The sequence below is a fragment of the Salmo salar genome, chromosome 15 (genome assembly GCF_965601325.2).
Source record: "Salmo salar chromosome 15, fSalSal1, whole genome shotgun sequence".
Lineage (NCBI taxonomy): Eukaryota > Metazoa > Chordata > Actinopteri > Salmoniformes > Salmonidae > Salmo > Salmo salar.
Window position 1 is genome coordinate 59,068,337 of NC_138305.1, and position 14,794 is coordinate 59,083,130.

Sequence of the window (14,794 nt, forward strand, 5' to 3'; positions counted from 1 at the left end):
CACGGGGGACCAGTACGGGGGAAAAAATTATTACATTTACATTACATTTAAGTCATTTAGCAGACGCTCTTATCCAGAGCGACTTACAAATTGGTGCATTCACCTTATGATATCCAGTGGAACAACCACTTTACAATAGTGCATCTAAATCTTTTAAGGAGGGGGAGGGGGGGGGGGGGTTAGAAGGATTACTTTATCCTATCCTAAGTATTCCTTAAAGAGGTGGGGTTTCAGGTGTCTCCGGAAGGTGGTGATTGACTCCGCTGTCCTGGCGTCGTGAGGGAGCTTGTTCCACCATTGGGGTGCCAGAGCAGCGAACAGTTTTGACTGGGCTGAGCGGGAACTGTGCTTCCTCAGAGGTAGGGGGCCAGCAGGCCAGAGGTGGATGAACGCAGTGCCCTTGTTTGGGTGTAGGGCCTGATCAGAGCCTGAAGGTATGGAGGTGCCGTTCCCTTCACAGCTCCGTAGGCAATCACCATGGTCTTGTAGCGGATGCGAGCTTCAACTGGAAGCCAGTGGAGAGAGCGGAGGAGCGGGGTGACGTGAGAGAACTTGGGAAGGTTGAACACCAGACGGGCTGCGGCGTTCTGGATGAGTTGTAGGGGTTTAATGGCACAGGCAGGGAGCCCAGCCAACAGCGAGTTGCAGTAATCCAGACGGGAGATGACAAGTGCCTGGATTAGGACCTGCGCCGCTTCCTGTGTGAGGCAGGGTCGTACTCTGCGAATGTTGTAGAGCATGAACCTACAGGATCGGGTCACCGCCTTGATGTTAGTGGAGAACGACAGGGTGTTGTCCAGGATCACGCCAAGGTTCTTAGCACTCTGGGAGGAGGACACAAGGGAGTTGTCAACCGTGATGGCGAGATCATGGAACGGGCAGTCCTCCCCGGGAGGAAGAGCAGCTCCGTCTTGCCGAGGTTCAGCTTGAGGTGGTGATCCATCATCCACACTGATATGTCTGACAGACATGCAGAGATGCGATTCGCCGCCTGGTTATCAGAAGGGGGAAAGGAGAAGATTAATTGTGTGTCGTCTGCATAGCAATGATAGGAGAGACCATGTGAGGATATGACAGAGCCAAGTGACTTGGTGTATAGCGAGAATAGGAGAGGGCCTAGAACAGAGCCCTGGGGGACACCAGTGGTTAGAGCGCATGGTGCGGAGACAGATTCTCGCCACGCCACCTGGTAGGAGCGACCTGTCAGGTAGGACGCAATCCAAGCGTGGGCCGCGCCGGAGATGCCCAACCCGGAGAGGGTGGAGAGGAGGATCTGATGGTTCACAGTATCAAAGGCAGCAGATAGGTCTAGAAGGATGAGAGCAGAGGAGAGAGAGTTAGCTTTAGCAGTGCGGAGAGCCTCCGTGACACAGAGAAGAGCAGTCTCAGTTGAATGCCCAGTCTTGAAACCTGACTGATTAGGATCAAGAAGCTCATTCTGAGAGAGATAGCAGGAGAGCTGGCCAAGGATGGCACGTTCAAGAGTTTTGGAGAGAAAAGAAAGAAGGGATACTGGTCTGTAGTTGTTGACATCGGAGGGATCGAGTGTAGGTTTTTTCAGAAGGGGTGCAACTCTCGCTCTCTTGAAGACGGAAGGGACGTAGCCAGCGGTCAAGGATGAGTTGATGAGCGAGGTGAGGTAGGGGAGAAGGTCTACGGAAATGGTCTGGAGAAGAGAGGAGGGGATAGGGTCAAGTGGGCAGGTTGTTGGGCGGCCGGCCGTCACAAGACGCGAGATTTCATCTGGAGAGAGAGGGGAGAAAGAGGTCAAAGCACAAGGTAGGGCAGTGTGAGCAGGACCAGCGGTGTCGTTTGACTTAGCAAACGAGGATCGGATATCGTCAACCTTCTTTTCAAAATGGTTGACGAAGTCATCCGCAGAGAGGGAGGAGGGGGGGGGGGGGAGGGGGAGGGGGAGGAGGATTCAGGAGGGAGGAGAAGGTAGCAAAGAGCTTCCTAGGGTTAGAGGCAGATGCTTGGAATTTAGAGTGGTAGAAAGTGGCTTTAGCAGCAGAGACAGAAGAGGAGAATGTAGAGAGGAGGGAGTGAAAGGATGCCAGGTCCGCAGGGAGGCGAGTTTTCCTCCATTTCCGCTCGGCTGCCCGGAGCCCTGTTCTGTGAGCTCGTAGTGAGTCGTCGAGCCACGGAGCAGGAGGGGAGGACCGAGCCGGCCTGGAGGATAGGGGACAGAGAAAATCAAAGGATGCAGAAAGGGAGGAGAGGAGGGTTGAGGAGGCAGAATCAGGAGATAGGTTGGAGAAGGTTTGAGCAGAGGGAAGAGATGATAGGATGGAAGAGGAGAGAGTAGCGGGAGAGAGAGAGCGAAGGTTGGGACGGCGCAATACCATCCGAGTAGGGGCAGAGTGAGAAGTGTTGGATGAGAGCAAGAGGGAAAAGGATACAAGGTAGTGGTCGGAGATTTGGAGGGGAGTTGCAATGAGATTAGTGGAAGAACAGCATCTAGTAAAGATGAGGTCAAGCGTATTGCCTGCCTTGTGAGTAGGGGGGGGAGGTGAGAGGGTGAGGTCAAAAGAGGAGAGGAGTGGAAAGAAGGAGGCAGAGAGGAATGAGTCAAAGGTAGACGTGGGGAGGTTAAAGTCACCCAGAACTGTGAGAGGTGAGCCATCTTCAGGAAAGGAACTTATCAAGGCGTCAAGCTCATTGATGAACTCTCCAAGGGAACCTGGAGGGCGATAAATGATAAGGATGTTAAGCTTGAAAGGGCTGGTAACTGTGACAGCATGGAATTCAAATGAGGAGATAGACAGATGGGTCAGGGGAGAAAGAGAGAATGTCCACTTGGGAGAGATGAGGATTCCAGTGCCACCACCCCGCTGGCTCGATGCTCTAGGGGTATGCAAGAACACGTGGGCAGATGAAGAGAGAGCAGTAGGAGTAGCAGTGTTATCTGTGGTTATGAAATGTATGCATTCACTACTGTAAGTTGCTCTGGATAAGAGCGTCTGTTAAATGACTAAAATGTAAAAAATGGTTAGCAAGTGTAGTGAAATGCTTGTGCTTCTAGTTCCAACCATGCAGTAATATCTAACAAGTAACCTACCCATTCCACAACTACCTTGTACACATACCTGTAAAGGAATGAATATGAATATGTACATAAAAATATATAAACGAGTGATGGCTGACAGGCATAGGCTAGATGGTATGGAGTACAGTATATACATATGAGTATTGTAGGGTATGAAAACATATAAAGCAGCATTGTTTAAGGGGGCTAGTGATACATTACATCAGGATGGTATAGAGTACAGTATATACATCTGAGATAAGTAATGTAGGGTATGTAAAAGTGGCATTGTTTAAAGTGGCTAGTGATACATTACATCAAGATGTAGTAGATGGTATAGAGTACAGTATATACAGATGAGTAATGTAGGATATGTAAACATATGAAGTGGCATTGTTTAAAGTGGCTAGTGATACATTACATCAAGATGGCAAGATGCAGTAGAACAAGTGCCTTCTTCACCACACTGTCTGTGTGGGTGGACCATTTCAGTTTGTCCGTGATGTGTATGCCGAGGAACTTAAAACTCTCCACCCTCTCCACTACTGTCCCGTGGATATGGGGGTGCTCCCTCTGCTGTTTCCTGAAGTCCACGATCATCTCCTTTGTTTTGTTGACATTGAGTGCGAGGTTATTTTCCTGACACCACACTCCGAGGGCCCTCACCTCCTCCCTGTAGGCCGTCTCGTCGCTGTTGGTAATCAAGCCTACCACTGTAGTGTCGTCTACAAACTTGATGATTGAGTTGGATGCGTGCATGGCCACGCAGTCATAGGTGAACAGGGAGTACAGAAGAGGGCTGAGAACGCACCCTTGTGGGGACCCAGTGTTGAGGATCAGCAGGGTGGAGATGTTGTTACCTACCCTCAACACCTGGGGGCGGCCTGTCAGGAAGTCCAGGACCCAGTTGCACAGGGCGGGGTTGAGACCCAGGGTCTCGAGCTTAATGACGAGTTTGGAGGGTACTATAGTGTTAAATGCTGAGCTGTAATCGATGAACAGCATTCTTACATAGGTATTCCTCTTGTCCAGATGGGTTAGGGCAGTGTGCAGTGTGATGGCGATTGCGTCGTCTGTGGACCTATTGGGTCGGTAAGCAAATTGAAGTCGGTCGATGGTGTCAGGTAAGGTAGAGGTGATATGATCCTTGACTAGTCTCTCAAAGCACTTCATGATAACGGAAGTGAGTGCTACAGGGCGGTAGTCATTTAGCTCAGTTACCTTAGCTTTCTTGGGAACAGGAACAATGGTGGCCCTCTTGAAGCATGTGGGGACAGCAGACTGGGATAAGGATTGATTGAATATGTCTGTAAACACACCAGCCAGCTGTTCTGCGCATGCTCTGAGGACGCGGCCGGGGATGCCGTCTGGGCCTGCAGCCTTGCGAGGGTTAACACGTTTAAAATGTTTTACTCACGTTGGCTGCAGTGAAGGAGAGCCCGCAGGTTTTGGTAGCGGGCCTTGTTAGTGGCACTGTATTGTCCTCAAAGCGAGCAAAAAAGTTGTTTAGTCTGTCTGGGAGCAAGACATCGTGATCCACGACGGGGCTGATTTTTCTTTTGTAGTCCGTGATTGACTGTAGACCCTGCCACATACCTCTCGTGTCTGGGCCGTTGAATTGTGACTCCACTTTGTCTCTGTACTGACGCTTTGCTTAGCTCATTGTAAACATTGACATTGTTTACAATGAGTGAGGACGCGCAATGTTTAGGTGTAATGCAAAAGTTATATAAACGTAACCAATGACATTTCCCAGGGAGTTAATGCGTAAAGTTATTCATTATTGTTGAAATAATTAACAAATAATAGACAATGTATTACTTTTTTAAAGTGATTACTCCAATACTGGTCTTGGGCATGCTCAAGGGGTTAGTGGCAACAAGACTGAAGGTGGAGTATGCCTACTACAGTTGTGTTGGGAACCTTAGGCTCTTCATCCATACATAGGGCCATCTGGGGGTGTTGTGCTCTGTTGACGATGAGGGGGATCTGCACTTGTCTTTTTTTAAATCTGCCCAAACTTCTGTTTTTCATACAGGCTGGTTCACATCAGCGCGGTTGTACATGAAGGTTGAATTTTGATGTACTGTACGGTCTTGACCCAATAAAGATTTTTTTCTCTCTCCTCCCTTCCTTTTCACCATTTCATCTATCTCTGTCTGGTGAGGGCTTTTCAGTTGTAACAGCACAGTATATCACCACAAGCTAGGGGTCCAACCCATTGTTGGCAAACACTTCCATTTCTTCCCCATTAAACTTTTTCAAAAGGAAGAAATCATCAATCCAGTCCTACAATTGCTCAGTGCCCTCTATCTGACTCTGAGGCATCAATTTTAATGTTGAGTTCATCCATTCATATATATATATATATATATATATATATATATATATATATTATTGAATAATTTTTTATTGTTGGACATTAGACTGTAAAAACACACGGAAATTAGCTCCAAGTGATTTTAATTTTGGAAATCTTCCCAAGTATTCCCACGCATAATAGAGAGACGTGATCGTATCCAAATGTACGCAAGGTTAGAAATGATTATATATGTTTCAGTCAAATATTATATCTGTTTGCCTATGCGGCTGAATCTCGTTGATCATCCCTGGGCTAGATTCTCTTCTGAACAACAAGATCAGTGAGCAAGGAAACCCAAACACGACACCACCTTCTTTTACAAACTTCTCAGCGCCGCACCCCGCAGCAGAGCGGAAGACGTCTACTTGTTTGATGCATGCTTAAACCAACATCCAAACGGCATAGTTCGATTTCTTTGAACTGTGCTTCTGCTGCTCAGATCATGCTTCTACTGTACAGTCGAGACGATGGGGCCTGCCACCTGCAATGTCATAGCCGATGATGGCACCGTGGTGAGACTTCAAAGGTGGATAGATACTGCTGCAGTAGATGCGCTAGTTATTGGTGCATTGACAAATTAAAACAGGTCTCTCATACTTTTCACTGACTTAATTGACCTCTTTGGGGACATGTTGTTTGTGTCATCAGATAGTTACAATATGGAGACAATTTCACAGTGTTTCATAGTAATTCATGATATTCGATAAGTGATGGGTACACCAATCTGCATATCAGCATATAGCTACACTCTAAAAGTAGGGGTTCAACAAGGGTTCTTCTAAGATCCTCAAAGTTCTTCAAAGAAGCTTATGGTTCTTGGCACTGAAAATTGCCCCAAAAGGTTCTTCAAAGAACCCCATAGGAGGTGGGGTTCATCGAGGAACCTTAGTTGGTGTTTTTTTTTGCAAGAACCTAACTGCCCAACTGAAACATTTCGATTTGAATTTGAAAGGGGGCAGGTGCCGGCACTTAACTGAAAAATCAGTTTAAGGTCAAGTTTTTCCCTTATATGATCTAAATTGATATTGTTTTATGATGATACCATCGATCTTCTCAGGGCTCGCGAGTGGCGCAGCGGGGCTCCCGGGTGGCGCAGCGGTCTAATGCACTGCATCTCAGTGCTAGAAGCATCACTACGAGACCCTGGTTCAATTCCAAGCTGTGTCACAACCGGACGTGATTGGGAGTCTCATAGGGCGGCACACAACTGGGCCAGCATCGTCTGGGTTAGGGTTTGGCCGGGGTAGGCCGTTATTGTAAATAAGAATTTGTTCTTAACTGGCTTGCCTAGCTAAATAAAGGTTACATTTAAATAAATAAAAATATTTGTGCAAATCTTTCTAAAACAGAAAATGGACACAATTCAATGGATGTCAATCAACAAAGAGGTGAGAATATGTAGGCTTTAAGAATATGTTGAAGGCTAGCTGTATTGGGTGCAGGTGACTGAACTGCTCACTTTTGTGTCTGTGTCTGCAGGTATACAGACAAGGAGGCATACAAAGGTATGTCAGTTGGTATTGGTATGTTATGCAGACCACATGTTACAGTTACAGTCGGAAGTTTACATACACCTTAGCCAAATACATTAAAACTAAGTTTTTCACAATTACTGACATTTAATCCTCGTAAAAATTCCCTGTCTTAGGTCAGTTAGGATCACCACTTTATTTTAAGAATGTGAAATGTCAGAATAATAGTAGATAGAATGATTTATTTCAGCTTTTATTTCTTTTATCACATTCCCAGTGGGTCAGAAGTTTACATACACTCAATTAGTATTTGGTAGCATTGCCTTTAAATTGTTTAACTTGGGTCAAACATTTTGGGTAGCCTTTCACAAGCTTCCCACAATACGTTGGGTGAATTTTGGCCCATTTCTCCTGACAGAGCTGGTGTAACTGAGTCAGGTTTGTAGGCCTCCTTGCTCGCACACACTTTTTCAGTTCTGCCCACAAATGTTCTATTGGATTGAGGTCAGGGCTTTGTGATGGCTACTCCAATACCTTGACTTTGTTGTCCTTAAGCCATTTTGCCACAACTTTGGCAGTATGGTTGGGGTCATTGTCCATTTGGAAGACACATTTGCGAGGTCTACAATTTCTTTTCTGAGGTCTTGGCTGATTTCTTTTGATTTTCCCATGATGTCAAGCAAAGAGGCACTGATTTTGAAAGTAGGCCTTGAAATACATCCACAGGTACACCTCCAATTGACTCAAATGATGTAAATTAGCCTATCAGAAGCTTCTAAAGCCATGGCATCATTTTCTGGAATTTTCCAAGCTGTTTAAAGGCACAGTCAACTTGGTGTATGTAAACTTCTGACCCACTGGAATTGTGATGCAGTGAATTATAAGTGAAATAATCTGTCTGTAAACAATTGTTGGAAAAATGACTTGTGTCATGCGCAAAGTAGATGTCCTAACCGACTTGCCAAAACTATAGTTTGTTAACAAGAAATTTGTGGAGTGGTTGAAAAACGAGTTTTAATGACTCCAACCTAAGTGTATGTAATCTTCCGACTTCAACTCTACCTCGTCAATGAATATCCCATAGGCCTCTACATTATGGACAAGGTATGTGTATGAACACCATTATCAAAACAGGTTTTTTTCATTCACATTCACCACAACAACCAAGGTATGAATACTGTCGTGTGCATATTTTATTAATCATCTGTATAGTAACTATTTTTTGAAAACACAGATTTCACCTCTGATGAATATAACAGGAAACCTGTTTGATCACCATGCACTGCAAAATCATTCTGTCTATGGATACGGAGAACATCAACACTGTCACGTCCTGACCAGTAAAAGGGGTTGTTATTGTAGTTTGGTCAGGGCGTGGCAGGGGGTGTTTGTTTAGTGTGTTTCGTGGTTTTTGGTTGATGTTCTATGTTTTCTATTTCTATGTGTTTATCTAGTTTTTCTATTTCTTTGTTGGGGTTTTGGAACGACCCCCAATTAGAGGCAGCTGGTTGTCGTTGCTTCTAATTGGAAGCCATATTTAAGTGGGTTAGTTTTCTCTTGTGTTTTTGGGTGGTTGTTTCCCTTGTATAGTCTGAGCACCGTACGGGACTGTTTTCGTTGTGTTTTGTTTGTTTTTTTCCTTCAATAAAAGAAGATGATTCATATACCCGCTGCGTTTTGGTCCACTACCTACAACGACGCTTATGACAAACACATTAACATCAACACGCCAGAGGATATACACATTGGATTTGGGGCTCTGCTGGGAGTTTACCTCATATTTAGATAATTTTATTCTGTTTTGCCACTAAAATCATAATAACGCTGACAATTAAAACATGGCGTTATTGTTAAAGACTTCTCATAACTAAGAAACTGGAAATAATGCAGAATCCTGGTGTTTAGTATTGATCAATGTTACTCCTCATCTCTCCACTATGATCGTAGATGTGAAGTGTGTGTTTGGTTGCAAAATGGTGCTACACGTTGGTGGTAGAGGAGGTTGGCACTTTGAGATGTAAGTGAATACGAATCATAAATGCACTCAGCAAGCTTATTCATTTCCATCGGAAAGCACAGGACACAGAATGTCCTTTTTGAAACATGACAGCGTTTATAAATGGAGCGAAGAGTGTTATTTCCCAGGGGAACTGTGTGTGTGTCTGTGTGTGTGTTTACAGTCCTGCACGGTGTGTTCCCTTGGGGATGGAGACAGGGTTGCCTTGGTAGCAGCTTGAATGTTCACAGCAGGTGTGTGTGTGTGTGTGTGTGTGTGTGCATGCGTGTGTGCATGATCATGATTGAGGCTGGTGCAAGACAAGGACAATGTGCCCAACATAATTTCACAACCTTTCATAATTATTATGGAACATAGAGGTCAGCCAGCACTTGTCAACCCTACAAAATGCCTATATAACATGCCAATATAATAATTACATGACATGTATTACATTACCATAAACATAACCTTTGAGCCTTGTTAACCCTGGTTAACCCTTTTGCATCAAAACACAGACTGACAGTGTAGAAAATGATTTTCCCTGATCTCCTGTCTGCTTGACCAGGTTAATGTTCCCTACAATCATTGGACAAAACTGGCGGTGTATTGAAATATAACAACTTGCCGAACAGTAAGTACTTGTGGCCCTCCAGAGCTCGTAGACAGCTCTTACTCCTCCTAAAATTAGCTAATACCAGTTAGACAAACTCCAAAAAGACTTTGGGCCTTCCCTGTCATCTTCAATCAAGCCTTGTCACAGACAAACCTGTCTCTGTGGATCAACTCACATCATTCCCTATAAACCGACTGGTTCTCAATGGCCTGTTGGATGACGTGGGCTTGTCTGTGATTGTTGAATACTGACTTGCTGGCCTATAGTCGTGTCGCTTAATACATACTTACTCATTAGTTTAAGAATAAATGTGATGTGATGAAAGGGATGTTTTGTGTCTGTTTTTGGTAGTGATGGGACACATGGACACACACACACATACTCACACACGCAGAGGCGCACACACACACACACACACACACACACACACACACACACACAGACACACACACACACACACACACACACACACACACACACGCGGTTAATTACATCTATTGGTAGTGATGGAACACAGGAGAGAGAAAATATTAAAGGGCTTATTATTCATTTTGCTGGGGTTATGGTCACCCAAATAGTTCCATTGTCTCCCCCCCAGAATAAAATTTAAAAAGCAAACATAAGCTACTGAAACACACAAAGTGGAACAGCAAATAGGTCTACTGCACTTTCACACTTAGACTGTATACTGCAGCCTATTCCAAACAGTATGCTCTTAGGCTTTTATGTTAAGTTAATGAGTGACACATTCAGTCACTTCACTCCAACTTAATCAAATGTGCTAGCAGAACAGGGCACAAGTGTATCTCCTCTTTATCGTCGGTCCATTTGGAAGACTTAAGCCTCCAGCCACTGTTGTATATTTTCATTTGTTAGGCTTTTCTGCGTTACTATCGTTAATCTCTCTCGACCTATGAGTGAGTCATTCAGTGAGATGACAGAGCCGCCACACAGCCTGTTTCTGCTGTCTGGCTCGATGAGATGAGGGAGAGATTCAAGCAACTGACGCCCATGATGATGGCTCCCCCAAGCTAACAGCAAGGACTGTCTACACAGAACGTCTCCTCCGTGAAACCCACCACTGTATATTATCACCATCACCCACTCAGACAGCCACGCTTACACAAACAGGCACACACACACACACAATCACTGTGCAGCCCGCAACCTTACAAAAAAATAGAACTCATAACACAACGACGTACCTACTCAGACATTTACATACCAAACTTGTCATACTTTGAATAAGACCACATTTCCATTTTGATTCATGTTCTATTGTTGAGGCATAAAAGGATTTGGGGCTGAGGCCAACATGTCAAATTAGGGTCAATAGAAATGCCAGTGTTTATTTGATTGGAGAAGTTGTCCTGCGGGGTTTCTTCACCCCAATGCTGACTGGTTGGTTTCCCCCCGACTTCAGCAAAGGCCTCATCGTTTTCAACCCCGAACATTTCCCTGTGCTGTTCTAAGTATATAAGATGCTTATGAAGTTATAAAGTTACAAAGTGCTGAGATAGGACAAAAACTGCACACTGTTGGTTTAGATGCTCCCAGACAGTGTTTATGGTCGATACGTTTCTATAATAAACTCTCGGATCATCCTAACTGTGTGCAGTTTCCTAATTAAGTGCTCACTTATGCATATCTCAAGCACATTAGAATGTTGCTCTCTGAGTTGGGTCATATTGTCTGGGGACAGTACCTGATACACAAAGCATTCCTAACACATCCATAGAAGCACAAAATAATTGTGATGCCGCCATAACATCAAGCATCAGGGTTCCCACTCTCCCGTTCTACAATGTTGAGATGATAGTAAACCGCACTGACATTATTGGTCTATGTGACCCATGAGACATGCAGTGGAACAGCCTTTTGTCGTGATAGTGTAAGACACAGACATAAGGTTAGAATCAGCCTCTGGTGTTTCTCTTCACACTGTTGAACCCTTACAACCCTCACTCCATCTCCTGTTGTGACAGCCAGGGAGACAAATGCTTACTGTACTGCCAAGCTTAAGATCTGGGGTTATGCGGCTACAAGTAAGTTAAGGAGCTGTGCCCTCTTAGCACTGATCCCTGGGATGTTGTCAGATGGTTTGCTCTCAAGTGCTAATTTGTTTGAGTTTGAATCCTCAGTCCATCTACTTTACAGACAGGGAGACACAATTTTACTGGCAAGCACAAGATCTGAAAAGGTATGCAATGTGTAGGGCTGTAAGGTTAGGGGCGGCAGGTAGCCTAGTGGTTAGAGCTTTGGGCCAGTAACATAAAGGTTGCTGGATCAAATCCTTGAGCGGTAAAAGGTAAAAATCTGTTGTTCTGCCCCTGAACAAGGCAGTTAACCCACTGTTCCCCTGGTAGGCTGTCATTGTAAATACAAAATTTTCTTAACTGACTTGCCTAATTAAATAAAGGTTAATAATGTAAGTCAAGAGCTACGGTTCTAAGCAGTGATCCCTGACATGTTGCTGACCCACTCTCTCAGATGGTCTGTTCTCAAGTGTAAGTATTAATGAAAGTGGTGCTCTGAATAGGAAGGATGTTGCTAGTCTGTTCCTGCTATAACAATAAAGAAACACTGTCCTACAGTGTACCATGGCAAGGAGTTCTGAAATAGAATAACTGCTCTGCATGCTCTCAATTAGTAGATTGTTATTGACATGTAGGACCTTGTCTGTGGTCGACAGATCTGATTACACATTGATAGGCCTATCCTATGGCCTAATACAGCCGCAATTTGTGTCGACATTGTTTGAGTGTCATTGTTGTGTTGTAATTCAATGTGACTAGCCTCTGTCAGAAACAGGTCACAGAGGAAAGAAAGGGATGGAAATATGAGCGTAGTCATATCATCACTGTAACATCATCCTCACCCCTTTCTCTCTCTCCCTATCTCTCGATCTTCCTCTCTCTCTCGCTTTTCCTTCTGCACTCAGATGAAAGCCGGCTTGCTTGGCTACGAAGGTACGAGGTCTGGGCCAGAATGTGGCACACGTACGTACTCATCCCCAAAATGACCTCTTTTACACTCAGTTGAACGTGAGAGCCGTTGCAGCTGCTCTACCCAATAGACTGACTCACCTCTGGGAAACGTCAGCTTAAGAAGACAGCAAAGTCTGAATCACGGGTGTTCAAGATATCAAAATAAACCCATGGGTGACTTCTGAGGGGTGATTTCATGCGAGGGGAGGCAGAGTTGTGCAAGGGGTAAGAGGTGCAGGGGGGATGGGGCAGAGTAAGAAAGGGATTTTTTTTTTTAAGCAGTCGAAAGGACAAGTGAGAATGTTTATGACAAGGTGTGAATTGAAAAAGGTGATAGAAGTACACAATGTGACTCGTTATGTGGGTGAAAAGTTTTTACGTAATTATGATAAATAAGTCCTGCTGAATATATCCATATTAGAATGCTTTGCGTTGTTACAAAGAGCAGACCGCAGAAAAACACTTGATGGACCGACCGTTTTAGGTTTGAAACACGTTGAATGTTTATCTTTCTTTGATCTCCTTAATGATGAGGAAGTAATACCTCGAATGCTAAATGCCTCCCTGTCTTTTTATATGGTAGCTGTCTGGCTGACAGACAGCCTAAAGGCGCCCGCATGCTTCCCAGATGAAACAGTTTGGAAGAGTTTGTGCATATATTATGAACGAGATTTTGGGACGTTAGTTTTTGTTAGTTTGGACTTTAGTGAGGGTTTTTTCGGCTGTTCGGGCACACCATCTTTTCTGGAGGCAAGTCGAAATTCAGAGCCGAAGTATACGCCCATTCGTCGGTGAATGATCAACAGTAGGGTTTCTTCAATAAAGTCTTTGTTGTCATTCAACGAGAGACAACTCGTTTTCATGCAAATATTTTCATTGAGAAATACTGCACCAAACATCTTAGTTAGATGTAAAATTACGCAACAAAGATCTCCTCAGTAAAAACGTAAAAATGAATGACACATTTTTTGAGTTATCTTAGATTAATTTGGACTATTCTCAAAATGGACAAACAGTACTATTGCCACTTTTTCTTGTTTTTAAAGCGATGGGGCGGTAGCCTAGTGGTTAGAGCGTTGGCCCAATAACCAAAAGGTTACTAGATCAAATCTCTGAGATGACAAGGTAAAAATCTGTTGTTCTGCCCCTGAACAAGGCAGGTAACCCACAGTTCCTAGGCTGTCAAAGAATTTGTTCTTAACTGACTTGCCTAGTTAAATAAAGGCAAAATGTAAAAAAAATATCTGAGCACACTTGTTTGTTTTGGGTAGGTGCCAGCCGAACTGAAGCATGCTGACGCCTTCTCTCCAGTCTAGAGAGCAGGGCATAGCGTCTCAGTCCCCCGGACACGCTCTTCCCCTCTTCCTCCATGGTCTCATGGCACAGATCTAGGGTCAGCTTACCTTCCCCAAATCCTCACCTTGAAGTGGCACTCCAGTCTCCTTTTCATCTCATTTAAGACCTGTTTACTTAACAAAAGGCACATCTCAATAGGTGGTCCAGGTAAGTCATGACATAGTACAGGTGGGGGGGTTTGGCGTTTCCTCTTTTGTTCTCTATAGTAGCGTTCTCCTGGCATCCGTCAGTGGAAGACACTGTTCCTCAAGCAAGAGGGAGGCTGACGACAACACCACTTCCCATCAAAGCAACTCGAAGTTTTCAGTTGTGTCTAAAAAATACTATTTTGCTCAAATAATATATTTTTTACCCTTTAGTGTGTGTACTTTACTGTATTTACATTTGGGATTTCACTTTTCAACAGGAAAATTTCAAATATCGCTGGAGGACGTCTTAGGGTGGAAAACTGGTCTAAGTCTTAGGGGCAACATCTTCCTACTCCTGGTGTGGTGGCTGAGTCGTGAGTAAGGACGCTCCAGGGACTTGATTCAGACAGGAGTCATCCTCACTGATGTTTGCAGTCTTGGAGGACAGATCTCTCACACACATGCTCCGAGGTGCTGGGTAGGCCTGCTATTTCTCCTCAGTACAAACGTGTTTAGAGAGCGAATGTGTTTCAATCTTGTGGTTTTTCATCTCTCTACTCCTCTAGGAATGGATCAAACCGCCAGGGAATGGGTCAAAGTGTTTGGGGATTATTTTTCTATTTCATGCACAGCTGCTCTGTTGTCATGGATTAACAGAATCTACGGTAAAATCCGTCAGGACGTGTGTATGTTGGACCATAGCTCAGATGTTTGAAGTTGGAGTGGGTAGGCATGTCAATTCCAAGAGCATTTGGTTAGTGATAACATTAACTCCCAGTGATAACTAAAACCAAAATGAATATATTTACATTATCTAAATTCATTATATGGTAATAGTCTCTTTGACGT